Here is a 14,800-nt window from a genome sequence, read left to right on the forward strand (position 1 = left end):
TCTCTCTCCTCCCTCTCTCTCTTCCTCCTTACATCCACCAACATGCTAGACTCAACGTCATGCTCGTTGCTTTCCGTGCGTTTAAGAAAACAGGGAACCGGATGCTAAAGGTCCATACTTTAGAAGCCGGAGCTCAGTCATGACTGGCAGAAAAGCTTACGCATTACCCAAAATCGTCTAGCTTCCTTGCCGGTCTCAACAAAGAACCAGCCGCTCTTCGTGCCTAGTAGATGCTTGCCATGCTTTCTAGTACATTTCAATATCCAAGCTTTTAAGGGCTCCAGCATCACGTTGAGGTACCCGAGCTTGCTTATGAGCTCCGGCTAAGCCATTGATTGAGGTTCTTGGGCAGCAGATGCTCATTTTCATCGCCACCTTGCTTGCTTGCTTGCTGGATCTTTGCTTATTGTCTGCTTTAATCTGTTCTCTGCTTGCTTGCTTGCTCACTCCTTACCTATTGCCTCGTTTGACTGTTCTGTTCTCTTTCTTTTGGTAGCTTGCAGTCAGATATTCAAGCTCAGGACTGCAGAAATGAACTCAGCATACGATGAAAATGACTACGCAACAACAAAAACCATGCCCAAGCGAACACCAAGACAAAGATGATGCTGCTGCCATCGCGAGAGATACCTCTCCTTCCGTTGGGCTATCCACTCCATGCACACCCGCCACTCAACTCACCAGCTCACTTTTACCTCTCAACCTTGGACAATCGACTCCTTCTCCCAACTCTCCCCATCTAGGTATTTCCCAATCCGATTTCTCCATATAGCCCTCCATTGCCCTACCTGTTTTCTTGTTTTCTTTCAGATGTTGCCCATTCTGCAATCACATGTTGCCTCTTAGTTTTTTTCGTTCCTCCGTGCCAAACGCCTGTTTATAATAGGGACGGATTGACTCGTCTTCCAAATTTTCCTTAGATCCACCACTTTGAGGAAGCCAATCGTCCGCTCTGCAGAAAGCTTTTGCTAGTTTTGTTTCAGTATCACGGCCTTTGTAGAATTCTTTTGGAATGATTTGTTGGCCATTGCCTCGGGTGATGCCACTGTAGGTGAGCTCATGGCCGAAGAAGAGACCTCTCAGCCAACCCTGCATATGTGCCGTGTAGTAGAAGAGGGTAGATTTCCTCACAGGAATGATTGCCGGGTGTTGAATCATGGTAAATTGAAGGACAGAAAGTGGTTTTGGTCCTCAATTCCTGTCTTTCTCATTTGCAAATCTTTCCAGTGGTGTGATCTTTGTTTTGAATCTGCGAAACGAACAACAAAACTTCAAAGCAGTGACCGAAACTAAAAGCAAAACTTCACAACACCAGTGCAAATCCTCACAATCCCATGCGAGTACAAACCTTTCAACTGCCCTTGCACTCGATATGCTAGTCTAGACTTAACATGGAGGAGATAGGATTGATCAAAGAGAGATTGGGGGGATCTGAGAGCATGTGATACATATCACAAACTTGAAATTAGGAAGAAAAAAGCACAAGGTGGATGATAACAAATCATTCATAAGGCCTTCCCGAGATCCAAATAGCAAAAGAGGGCGGAGATGATGAATTGATAGCGATGAGGGAGACAACGAAAGAGAGAAAGAGAGAGAGAGAGAGAGAGAGAGAGAGAGAGAGAGGGGGGGGGGGGGTGCGCTAAAATAGCATGTGCATCAATAAAAAATGGAGAATTTTTGAAAATAAAAATTGGCTATTTTCGCTTCTTGTTGAATCGCCTTCACTTAAGACCTACCTATGGTAGGCCAAAAAGCAGTATTAGGATTATGCAAATTTGAAAAGATTGATTTTTATGGGACGAAAGCCACTAGCCCTTAGATCTATCCAAGATGAACGGCGTACAATTGTACACGTGGCTCAAGGAAGGCTCATAATCCTTAAATTTCCCCCTAGGTTACCTGCCGTTAAAATCAAAATTCAACATATTTAATTTTGAGAAAAAGTAATTCATATGCTTTATTGTATGTCCCCCCTTAGTGAAGAAAAAATCAAAATTCAACATATTTAATTTTGCTAAAAATTAAGTAAGTATCACATTAATGTTCATTTGAACATAAACTAACATAAAGAATACAAAAAACGATTGTCAATTCTTGCATTGAAATTTCTAGCACAACCCTTATTAATGCTTTAAATCTTAATGCAAATGCCACAACAACACAATCGTAAGGGCATCTACCCACCAACATGGCAAACCTTGTTACATGCAGTGTAGGTCTAAGGTGAGTGCCTCGCAATAAGACCATGTGTGGGTGAGTGGATAGGTGAGTAATTAACTAGAGTTGTGGTAGGCAGCCTTTCCATCGTGGAGCACTGAACTACTAACTCGAAATTAAACTTGAATCCTACCATTTTATAAAATTTTTTAAAGGAAAACCAATAAGAAAGAAAATCGACATGAGACAACACAAAGTCCGTGAGCCCGATCCTCCCTACAAACGTCAAGGCGGTGATTTATTACTAACTTGGTGATGTTGATCTTATTTGTGCCTTTTGAGAGTTGAAGCCTAACAAATACATGAATAAGGTGATGCTAACAAGAGCTTACGATTCATTCTCATTACGGTTGGCAGCCTAGAGTGAAGTTTTCCTTTGGGGAGCTCTCATGAAACCACTTGTCACAATTCTAAACCTTGATTTCATGAAGATCTAAGGTCCTTTATCTTGAGATGTGTTTGCTTTTTGATTTGTTTCATCTCTTTGGTATGTCATCATGCCTCTACTTTTTGCTGAGTTTTGTACAATGTGTGCAAAGCCTATCTTTGAAGTTGTCATATATATCCACAAATTCCACAATCTCGATCTCTTCCAGCAGAGGTAGGTTGTTCAACGATTTGGCCATTTCCGTTATCCTCTAGATTAATGTATGCGCATTACTCCTCCTCGTTCTCCCCCCCCACTCACCCCTTCATCTTGATTTTTGATCCTCTCCAGGGCATGCAAACATGATTGCTTGGTGCACACAACTTAGCTAGGTCCTCCCCTTCAATAGATAGTGACCACTTTTTCCCTTCCCTTCGAGCTTCCAACGCTTCCCCCTTTTCCTCCCCAACTCGCCATCATCTTCTCCCCTTTGAATTGGCTCCTCTCCCCTCCTTGGATGTATCTCCTTCCACATTATGACCAGTTGCATTAGACTTGACCACGATGTCAGACTTGATAGTCTACTGGGAAGGAGGCATGGTGGAACCACCGCTCTGGGATGGTGATTCGTCTGCAATCAGAGACTTATCCACTATCTCTTCAAATCAAAGTCGACAAGGATTTCTTTGTAGAATCAGCTATGTGGGCGAAATGGTTCATATCAAAAGGAAACCATGCAATGTGTACAAGTCGAGAAATGACAGATTGCGACCATTAATGGGCAAAAGTGTGGCGTACCAAAGCTGGGGTTGCTGATGGTGGAATTCTGAACCTTTTGCAGAAAGAGTTCATTTGAAAGTCTTTTGTGGAGCTTTCATCGGGGGATGGAGACTCGGAGCAGGAGGAGGTACAATTGACAACAAAGGGGGATAAAGACCAACTGAAGAGTTGTGTTACAAAAAAGAACTTACTCGGGGCAACACAAAATGGACGGCCCAATTGCTTTCATGTTCAGGTTGATCACGAATTCGTTGGAGCTGTGCAGCTCATTGAAGGGTCTATTGAGTTGAAGTGGTGGTTGCAAACGGAGCTTCTTTGTTTGAATTGGGGGATGTGAAAGCTCCATAGATTCATAGCTCGAAGGAATGGAAACCCATCCTTCACACATACGAATAGGAATTCGCATGGGAGGTCGAGCGGAATCTGCATCCATTTGTTCTACGATCTAGCGATTAGACAGTATCAACACTCACTAACAATTCACAACTTGCTAGGTCTATTACACAGGGTCAGACAAGGACCTACACGAAGGGAATTCCACCCAAATCCATGGCTTCATGGGGTAACAGAAAGATGGAAGAATTGCTTGAGCATGCTGGAATGAGCAAGGGAGGGTGTGGTAAGGGGACTTGCGATGATGATGCCTGCAGTAAGGATTAAAGATTTTGCCTTTGGAAGCTCATCTACAATATTTGGAACACTTGCATTGGAATGTTGAGCACAAGTTAAGAGATCGATAAAAATCATGCTAAATTGCATCACTTCGTAAGCGAGTTGCTGGTGGTTGTGGGAAGCATTGGAGCAGTGTGCTCTAATTTTTTGAAGATGGCCATCTTCTACCATAGAATAGGCAACATATGGCACAAGAATATTGCAAATTATGGCTTGGAAGCTATATGCTCCGAGAAGGCAACAGAGGTCGGGAACAAAGCTAGAGATCATCCACTAGGAAAGGTTTTCGAGGCTAAAAGGAAGGAGGAAGAGTTCTTGCTTGACTTGTATGTGGCCATAGTAGAATGGCATGGGAGATTTCTAAGAGAGCCCTTGCTTGTAGCCTCTTAAGTAGAGCACAAAGCATGGTGCAAGCTTCCTCTCTACTCGAATAGCATGAGCCATTGGCTAAGGAATACCTGCATTATGGCAAATTGTTGCTTGCGAGATCTGATAAGCCATTGCACGCTAAGTCGATCAACTATATGGAGAAAGCTTTTTAGATCTTCTCGGAAGGATTGTCAGGCAAAATGGATGACACCTATCCAACTCATCTTTCACTTGGGCCAAAGTTGACGTTATGATTAACGTCCAACATAAGGCCTAAAAAAAGGACTTTCAAATATAACCTGAAAGCACCATGCTTTAAGGTGACAGTTACACCCTGAAAGAGAACTCGTCCAAAAGTAGAGCAAAAATTCAAAATCATTCAAATTCCATGAATTCTAAATGTAGTCTAGGCTTTCCACACTGACAAGACAATGAAAGCAGTTTCCAGCCACAAAGCATCATGGATGTCATAGTCAGTTTGAAATGCATTAATTCTCTATCGATTGGCAGGTCAATAGGTAACTCAAGAAGCAGTTTGGATGCTAGAATTTGAGTGCAATTTTATGCATTAATTCTACTTTGAGTATGAAGGCATTGCCAGTCCTATCCTCCAAGTTTTGGCTTTGAATCCAATGATCCACCTACTAATATATATCTGAGTATTGATAAAAGCTAGGTTTTGCAAGTCCTTTGCCAAATTTGGATTTTAGCACCCTCATGTGCTTTGCTCTTTTTCTATTCGTACAGGTTAACATCAGTGGTGTTAGAAAGATATGGGCTTTACGGCCAATATGTAGAAATATGATTATGGCTATTGACATCTAGGTAATATGCCAGTATCTTATCCATTCGTGAGACTTATTTTCAGTGCTAATATTCTCGGTGTTTATATTCTCTACATTATCTCGGCACCCAGGGAAGGGCCCACCATTCCCTCATATTAAACCTCTTTGGGGAAGGAAGCGTGCCGCCTCCTCACCCATACTATGTGCAGTTATAATAATTATATATTATATATTATCATACAAATGTTGTCAATTGCTCGTCCATTCAAAATTGCTTCTTTTAAATCTAAATTCTTACAACATTCCTCTCTTTTGATGTATGTTATTGATGCGAGCGAGCAAGGAAATCCAAGATCGAAGGATGCAAGATCGTAGGATGTAAGGAAATCCAAGATGGATGCAAGATCGAAGGATGATGACACCTTTATTCATATGGTTATAGTCCATGTGACACTATTGTATATACTGCAAACGAGGGTTAGTTATTGTATTTCCTTATTCATGTATTTGTTGGACTTCAGCTTCCAAAATATGAACATCACAAAATCAATCGTAAATCATCACCTCTGACATTTGCAGGGAGGATCGGGTCCTAATGGACCCTATGTTGCCTCTCATGCCCACCATTTTACTTATTTGCTTTTTCCCTTTAAAATTGCTAAAATATTAGGATTCAATTTCAACTTTGAGTTAGTAGTTACGTGCTCCACGGCAGAAAGGCTGCCTATCGCAAATCTAGTTGCAGTCTATATATTATTGTGATATGGACTATAACCATATGAATAAAGGTGTAGACATCCTTTGATCTTCATTTAGCTTCTCCCTTGCATTGAAAACATGCATCAAAAGAGAGGAATGTTGTAAGAATTTAGATTGAAAATAAGCAATTTTGTATGGGCGAGCAATTGAAAATATTTGTATGATAATATATAGTATAATTATTATAACCACATAGTGTGGGTGCGAAGGTGGCGTGCTTCCTTCCCCAAAGATTTATAATCCAAGGGAATGGGCCCTTCCCTAGGCATTAAGTTTTTGAGCACGAGAATATTAGCATTGACACTATTAGCACCGAGAATATACTACCCTGAATGTCAATAGTCATATTTGTAGTTGAACACTAGTGAAATCACCATGTCTCTCTTGATGACACTAAAGTATGAATTTGCTACACATTCATCCCATCCCAGCCTGTGTTGGGACAACAGTATTTGAAAAAAGGATATACTTAATGAACTGAGCACTTATGGAAGGTAGCTCTATAAGGAATGTTCTCTCTCCTATAGATTCAAGCACTGAATGCTTTCGGAAGGTATCTCAAGCACTGAGCACTTATGGAAGGAGTATTTCTCCTAGTGTTTGGACAATCGAAACGACAGAGTATGCATAGTTGTAGATTGAATTTTGACCAAAAGATTCACCCAAGATCCCTAGATACTGGTGGTAACATTGTTTCCAAGCTGCTTTTCTTCATTTTACCACATTTACTTCTCTAACTTGCTTGCAAGTTCCCATATGTATCTACCAATTCTGTCAAGCTCAGATATTAATTTAGAAAACTCTCCCTTATCAACCAGCTTGAAGATTTTGTTACTTAAATTTAGAGAGTCCTAGAACCCCTCACAAAGCCATATGTCCAAGCGTAAACAGTCGCTATGGATAAATCTACTTCACCAAATGGAGGTTGCAAGCAAGGTGTCACCGCATGTTAAAACAAGCCGCTTTTTTAAAAAACAAGGCAATCCACACACAAAATATATCATAATTCATCTTTGGAGATCAATGTGTAAGACTTTGACACATGGCGCAATGAGGGCTGAGAAAGGAAAAACTTCCCTCTAGGATGCCTACCATTAAAAAAAAGTTTTGAATCTTTTAAAGAAAAAATAAAAATGCAAATGAGATGGATCTATTGATTAAATTAAATTCAATTAATTAGTTTATGTCTCGCTTGATTAACCTAATGAATCTAAGCGCTACCCCCTAATTAATCTACCCCATGCAACCCTATATCTCCCCTCTGCCTCGCTAGCTCCCTCTGCTCTCCTTGTCCTTCCACCTTCCATCGCTCTCCCCCATTCTCTTAGGCTCTCCTCCCCTCCTCTTTCTTTACTTCCCATCTATATACTCACTCGAGGGCAGTCATCTCATAAACCTTGTGGGATCGTAGCCATGAACTCAAAAGCTTCTTGAATGCATTAATTCTACCCACAGCCCTTCTCTTAATTTTTGCTAGGCCTCTCACCTTACCTTAAATCACCTCTCACCCATCCCTCTATGAATTTTAATACCATTTCTAGAACATTGTGGGGACCTATTAAGAACGTTTCCTTTAGCTAGCCTTTTAATGTCCCACAATGCTCTTAAATCAAGAATAATTAATGAGCCAAGTGAACATAAAAAATTGGACAAGGTAAGGTTAGCTTGTTTTTCTTAAGTGTGCACTTCATAAAAATATGTAGAGAGAATTAGTTGAATGAGTTATAGAATTAGTTAGTCTTGTGATGGTAAAAAAATCAATTAACTAGGCTGAAACTAAGTCTTCCATATTTTCATTAGACTTTATGATTTTCTTGACCTACTCTACATCGGTTTTGCTTATTCCCATACTAAGGCCATGGGTTCACCTTATGAAGAAACTAACAAGTTTATGATGAAACTCAAAAATGAAATTAATTGCACAACATTGTATTTTATAAACAATTTAAGTAAAAGGTAGTTGAAAATGTAAGGGGCCAAGGGGGGATCATAATAAAAGGGGGGAGGGGAGGATGAACCGACAAGAGGAGAGCGAGAGAGAGAGAGAGAGAGAGATGAATTTCTTCCTTACTTTTTGTAGATGAAGTAGACTATGTGCTTAAACACATAAAGATGGAGAACAACTTATCGGATGTCTTCTTACTCCCATTTGGAAGAGGGAAATAATTTATATTATAGTAGCTAAACTCCTAATCCCACCACCAAGATGTTAATATGCTACAAAACCAACACGTTCAAAGGAGAAGTAGTATGACATGGTCATTATATCAAGGAGAATCAAAAGCTTGACATGATGATGTGATGGCAAGAAAGGGAGAAAGAGAATTTGCTCTATTAGGAATAGGGAAAGCAAGAGAAGACTCTAGCAAACCAAAATGGAGAATCAACATGGCTATCTTGGAATGATATATTAAAAGGAGTTTCATTATGGAGAGAATATAAACATGATGCATCATTGCAAGGTATCAGGAGTGCATAGACCTATGTACCATACCCAATGCTCAAGTAGATGAGATGCGCCATTCACCATGAGGAATGAAGAAACATTATATATAGGTTGCTCACAGGCTACTCTCCTTACGTTGGTTACATAATTGTGTCAATTTAGGTAGCAATTCCCTATTTTTATTTTTTTTATAATCAAGGTATATATGTACTATCAAAAAGAGGCCTTGTGAATCAATGAAACCTGGGACATATTTGGTCAAGGGAAAGAAGTAGGTCCTTATTAGTGGATTCGTCAATTTTACGAGCAAAAACCTATGAGCAGGTTTATCCGAGCATGTTTTTCAAGAGATTTTTAAAAATGTTTTTCTTTAGGAAACATGGTTTTTACACTTTTATTTTCACTAGAACTAGATCCCTTTATCATAAAAATACACAGACTAGTTACTCATTCATTTTTACACAACATAATTTTCTTATTTAGAGACATCCCTTTGTACCCCTGTTATTACCTTAAAAAAGTGTTGATTCCTTTAAGAAACATTCCTCATAATCACTCTCAATGTAATAATACTATGCATATATAATTACTTACTAACACATTTATATCATATGGCTATATCTTTTTAGTGTTTTTATAGCATATTTATGGACATGTTTCTAAAGAAGTTTAAATTACTATAAATAAGTATTAACTTGGGCTTATATATTACTCTCATAAAATACATGTAATATTTAATACTATATATGAAGGATTTTCCAAAATATAACTCCGTAGATGTGCTCAAATGGGGTGTTCCGATCAATTTGAGTGGTTGAATGACTATATTTGGACATTGGATATGAAAGTTATGTCACTTTTAAAAGTGCCGTCCAAGGTAGTTTCGCGAGCGAAACTACCTTGGGAGACTTGCTTCAAAGGGGTTTCGTTGGCGAAACTACCTGGATGGCTTGCTTCAATGAGTTTTCTTTGAAGAAACTCTTTCATGAAGATAGGTTGAGAGAGGGTTTTCAATGTCACCCCCTATTAAGTAAAAGTTTTAAGAAGGATCATAAGGGAATTTTCATAGAGAAGTCTACTCTACATGTGGGTTTCTTCAAAAGCCATCCCATTATGCTCTAACCATTCCTACAGATTCACCTAAATATTTTTGTATAAAATAGGCATTGCTATAATACTTTGCATATTTCTAAGTGAAACTATGTTTTCTTCTGATCGATTTTTGCCATATTTATGCATAGTTGGAAGCTTTTTTTTTCCTTCGCTCGGACGCTCGGAAGATTTCGCTCAGAAAATGCTCGTCCCCCTTATTAGTTACATCGTGATGCACATAATGGTTAAAGAGTGCATGGTCAAGTTGAAGTTTCTCAATGGAGAAAGATGCATTGTGCCATTTTGTGTTATGGGGGTTACACTAATTGGTTTAAAGGCATTGAACATCACACGTGCAAGATAGTTTGGAATAGAATATGGAGGCATGACTCGCATCAATGGTTACTATGATGGTGATTATGCCTGAGATCAAAATACAAGGAGACTAACCGAAGGTTATTATTTTTGCCTTGGACAAAGAGAAATTTTGGGGCTATTTAACAAATATCCAGCAATTTCTTTCTCATTAATGGAAGCAAAATGTAGAGATCTAACAACAAGATAGTGAAGCAATATGGCTCAAAAGGCTATATCAAAGGCATTTTATTTTGATTAAGGAAAAGGCAACTACAACATAGCAATGCAATCAATTTTCTCAAGCACTAGCAAAGAATCCAATATATCATTTAGGAACAAAGCATACTTGTGTCAAAGAACATTTTGTTTGAGAAAGGGTTCTACTTGGCAATATGATATTACAATATTACAATATTATGACATCCACGATAATGTTGCAAACATTTTTACCAAACCACTTGGAAAATATATTCTTGAGAAGTACCAACAAGGTCTTGGTTTGACTCATTAGAAGGACATTCCCATTAAGGGAGAGTAATGGAATGTAATTCTTAGTCTTCTATGTTTATTTATTACCTAGCAGAAGAATATTAAAGGATGAAATTTAGGTGGAGTTGAATTGGAAAAACCATGATTTCCTACAAGCATTGATCTACTATAGGCTCTAGGTGAACACCTATGGTAATCAAAGATGACAAGAATTTGTGGCCAAGGAATGTCTAGTCCACCATAAGGTAGTCAGTACAACAAGTACTGCATGAGTGATAATGAAGAGTTGTAACAAATTTCTAACCAAGGGAGTTGTGTGATGTATGTGACCAAAGGTGAGAAAAAGTGTTTGATTGACTTATGCAACCAAAAGTGACAAACAAGGTGTTTGGTTGAACTAGATGACACATAGGTCTCCTCCTTTTAATATATCGTTCCAAGATATCCATGTTGATGCTCCATTGTGGTTTGCTAGTCTCTTCTTTTTCTTGCCCTATTTCTAATAGAGCAAGTCCTCTTTCTTCATCTTCTCCCTTAGGCTTTCCATCACACTATCCACTCCAAGCTCTCAATTCTGGCCATGTTATACTTCTCCTTTAAACATGTTGTGATGGAACTGGAAATTCACTTAGTAGAATATAAATTTCTTGGTGGTGGGATTGGAAGTTCATGTAGTATAGCAAAAATTATTTCCCCTCTTAAAAATGGAAGCATTTTTAAGGCACATAGTCTCCTTTGTTTGAACATCATACTATGGAAGGGGGCCATGGTCAATATTTTTAAGCTTTTGTCAAAACCCCCTCATATGCATATCTTTGGAAACATGTGAAAGAGCAAATTCCAACTTTTGATTTTTCATACTTAAGATAAGTTGAATTATAATTTCCAAGGTCTTGATATTTTTCCAAATATGATATTTCTATCAAAAGCAAGGAACACTCACACTTGGTGGTGGGATTGGGAGCTCATTTAGTACAATACAAACTAGTTCCCCTCTTCTGAATGGGAGCAACAATCCTTTCTCCATCTTTATATGTTTAAGGCACATAGTCTCCTTTGCCTAAACATCATACTGTGGAAGGGGGCCATGGTCAATATTTTTAAGCTTTTGTCAAAACCCCCTCATGTGCATATCTTTGGAAACATGTGAAAGAGCAAATTACAACTTTTGATTTTTCATACTTAAGATAAGTTGAATTATAATTTCCAAGGTCTTGATATTTTTCCAAATATGATATTCTATCAAAAGCAAGGAACACTCACACTTGGTGGTGGGATTGGGAGCTCATTTAGTATAATACAAACTAGTTCCCCTCTTCTGAATGGGAGCAACAAGACATCCATTGTCCATCCTTCTGTGCTAAAGCACATAGTCTCCTCTATCTACTATAAAAAGAAAGGAAGGGACAAACTTACATGTTTATATGGCCTATTGAGATATGAACGGAAGTTGGCATTGAGTGAGGATTATAACCCCTATTGAATCACCTATACTTGCTATATGCATTGCATTCACTTGTTGCTATCTTAGCATTCACTTGAGTTTTTACTGTTCACATTGCCTGTGTCATGCTCTTTATCACATCAGTTCAAAATCTAGAATGGCAAACTGTAATGAATAAAAAGAAATAGCAATGCATTTCATTCATTGTCACTACCTTAGCATATAGTTGAGTAAGGATATTACCTACCAAATCACCTACACGTGTTGACCATGTTTGACATCATGTGATCATATGTGCATAGCACGAACACATAGAGAGTGCTAAAAGGAAAGGGTTAGATGCCCAACCTGAACCCTAAAAGGGTTTGTATATATTCTACATTTTCAACTAAATCTAGTGTATAGTTAGTCATTTGTGGCTTGCTCTCTAGTTGTGCCTTGTCTCCTCATCTCCACTCTTGTCCTCTCCCCTGTTCATATTTTGTCATGGCATCAAACCATGGTTTTGCCTTCCACCGAGGCGCCATCCTTCTTGTGAGAGATTGAGACTAATTGAGAGATCAAGAGTTCTTTCACTTTTGATGAGTGATAGAAAACTTTCGTTCATTGAGAGAGTTTCCATCCATATTTTCATTGATTGCTTGAGTTTTTTGTGAGGATTTCTCTTCATTCCGTTCATAGTCCTACTCCAAGTGAGAGAGAAAGATATGCTGAGAGAGAGAGAGATAGGTCTTAGTCTTTGAGAGCTAAATTTTGGGATCCGATTGAGAAAGAGAGAGACTATCTTGATTCTGAGAGTAAAAGAAAGCAAGAACAGATCAAGCACTCACTCAATGCTGCTACTAGGCAAGCTCAACTACAAGACTTGGCCTCTTGCAACTAGTTGCATAAGTAAGGCTACTAGATACGATCTGCCTACTGTGACTCCAGCTCCTACATATGAGGCACCTTTAATCAGCATGGCCTCCATCCAAGGCTCTACAAAGCATTGCTTTAACTACCTCTACACTCTTGGTGACCTAGCCTCGATCTACAAAAGATGCGCCTTCAATGCGTCTTCGAGCACCGACTCCATACCGCCTCCTATGGCATCGAAGTCTTTAACAACCAACTTAGGTGAGCTCTTCTACACAGGCGGCTCCTCCATATAGCTTTAGCTACGACCTCTCCAAATGGGACAATGGCAGACGACCTCGATCACGGGCCCCTGCAAGCAACCTCTACAAATGACCTACGCACTCCATCATCCAACTGTAGCACAATAGGATACTAGGCGCTATGTACACGAGCTGAAGCACCGACGCAAGGACTGTCAAGGCCTCCTACGAGCTCATAACCTACTCTAACGTAACGACTCTAGATCTACAATGACCTCTTGGACTGCATAGCCATAAACTGAGCACCACCAATGAATGCTCTTGGCTCACCTCCGGCTCTATGACTCATAGACAGCCACAAACCAAGGCAGCTCCTGCTACACTCCTTTTGAAAGGCCAGTCAATGACGAATAGAAGCCTTGAATGGAATCTCTCGTGATTTCATCGATAGAATCTACAAGATTCTGTTAGCATCAAAAGATTTTGACTGCTACTCTAAGACATGTGGGTATCCATAGCTTCTTATCCCTAGGGCAGCCCCTATGGTTACAAGAGTAACACGTGGCACCACCCAAAATAAGACATGTGGCACTTATCCACACAGGTGCCACATTAGCCTTATCCTTGGCCCAATCACCCATGCCACATCACACCTAACACATCATCACCAACTGTCCAAGTCATCACTCGCGTCAGTGTTCACCAAGTCAGAGGTCCACATCAGTAGTGACATGTGTCACTATTGCATCATCAATGCCCAATCAGCAATCGACCAATCATATCAGTCCTTCTCAACACTGTCCTTGCCAAGCATAGTTGCCCCTTCACAAGCACTCTTGGCTTCTCTCATGTGAACACAGGTGCCACCTAAGAATAGTGCTTCATAGGCACATCCAAGCACATGCTCTGCATGTGACTCACCCTACCACATCATCATTTTGAACTCCTTTTGCCCCTCCACCTAGATCAAGTCCTATCTCTTGATCCAGAAAGAATTTGAGGGCACTCCAAAAAGAAAAAGCGCTCGATCTTTTATGCTCTATGTGTTCATCATGTCATGTGTACATTTTGACTTAAGTATCACACACTTTTAAGCCTCAGTGGGGGCGATAAATCTATTTGCTTCATGCACATTAGCCTCTACATCGATGTATCTAACCTGACGTGATTGGTCTAGATCTAGATCAGAGTAGGTTAGATCATCCATAGCAGAAAGAACCCCAAAGCAACCAATTGAAGCCATGCCAAAAAATTCCTAAAGAGTTCCTACTCAGAGTCAGTCCCTTCGCTCACATGCAGTTTCACATCATCACATTACCTGAAACCTAACGTTCCACAGTTGAGTGAGTAGACGTTAGATTGTTCAGAAGTATTGACCCCGATTATTCAGTGGTGAGATTGCACATGATTTGATTTCACACACACATGCCATCATTGTAAAGCCTATTTGGCTAATTTTTGGCATCATGCACATCATTTCAAGCCTTGTAAAGCCTCTTTGCTATTCCCGGCATCATTTGCCACAAGCCTTGTAACAGATTGGGTTATATATTGCACTTCTATCTTCACCAATAGTTCAAATTTCACGTGACATAGTCAGTGTTTTGTAGTTGATTCAGACAGTGATTTCACATACACTTTGAGTACATTTCTTGCACCATGTCTACGACTAAAAACCTCAATCTGGAGGCATCTGCTAAGCTAGACAACTCCAATTACGGCACATGGAAATACCAAATGGAGACCATTCTTGTACATTAGGACAAATGTGAGTATGTTGATGGATCTACACCTAGACCATTGGATGACAACAGTAGCTCTACTCCACCTATTTCCAGTAGTACCAATAACACCGATATCTACAACTGGATCTACACCTACACCAACAATGACCGCACCTATAGGAGACCCTTCCATTGCCCG

The sequence above is a fragment of the Dipteris shenzhenensis genome, chromosome 22 (assembly GCF_047967505.1).
Source record: "Dipteris shenzhenensis isolate YYH24624 ecotype China chromosome 22, Dip_SZ_1.0, whole genome shotgun sequence".
NCBI classification, from domain to species: Eukaryota; Viridiplantae; Streptophyta; class Polypodiopsida; order Gleicheniales; family Dipteridaceae; genus Dipteris; species Dipteris shenzhenensis.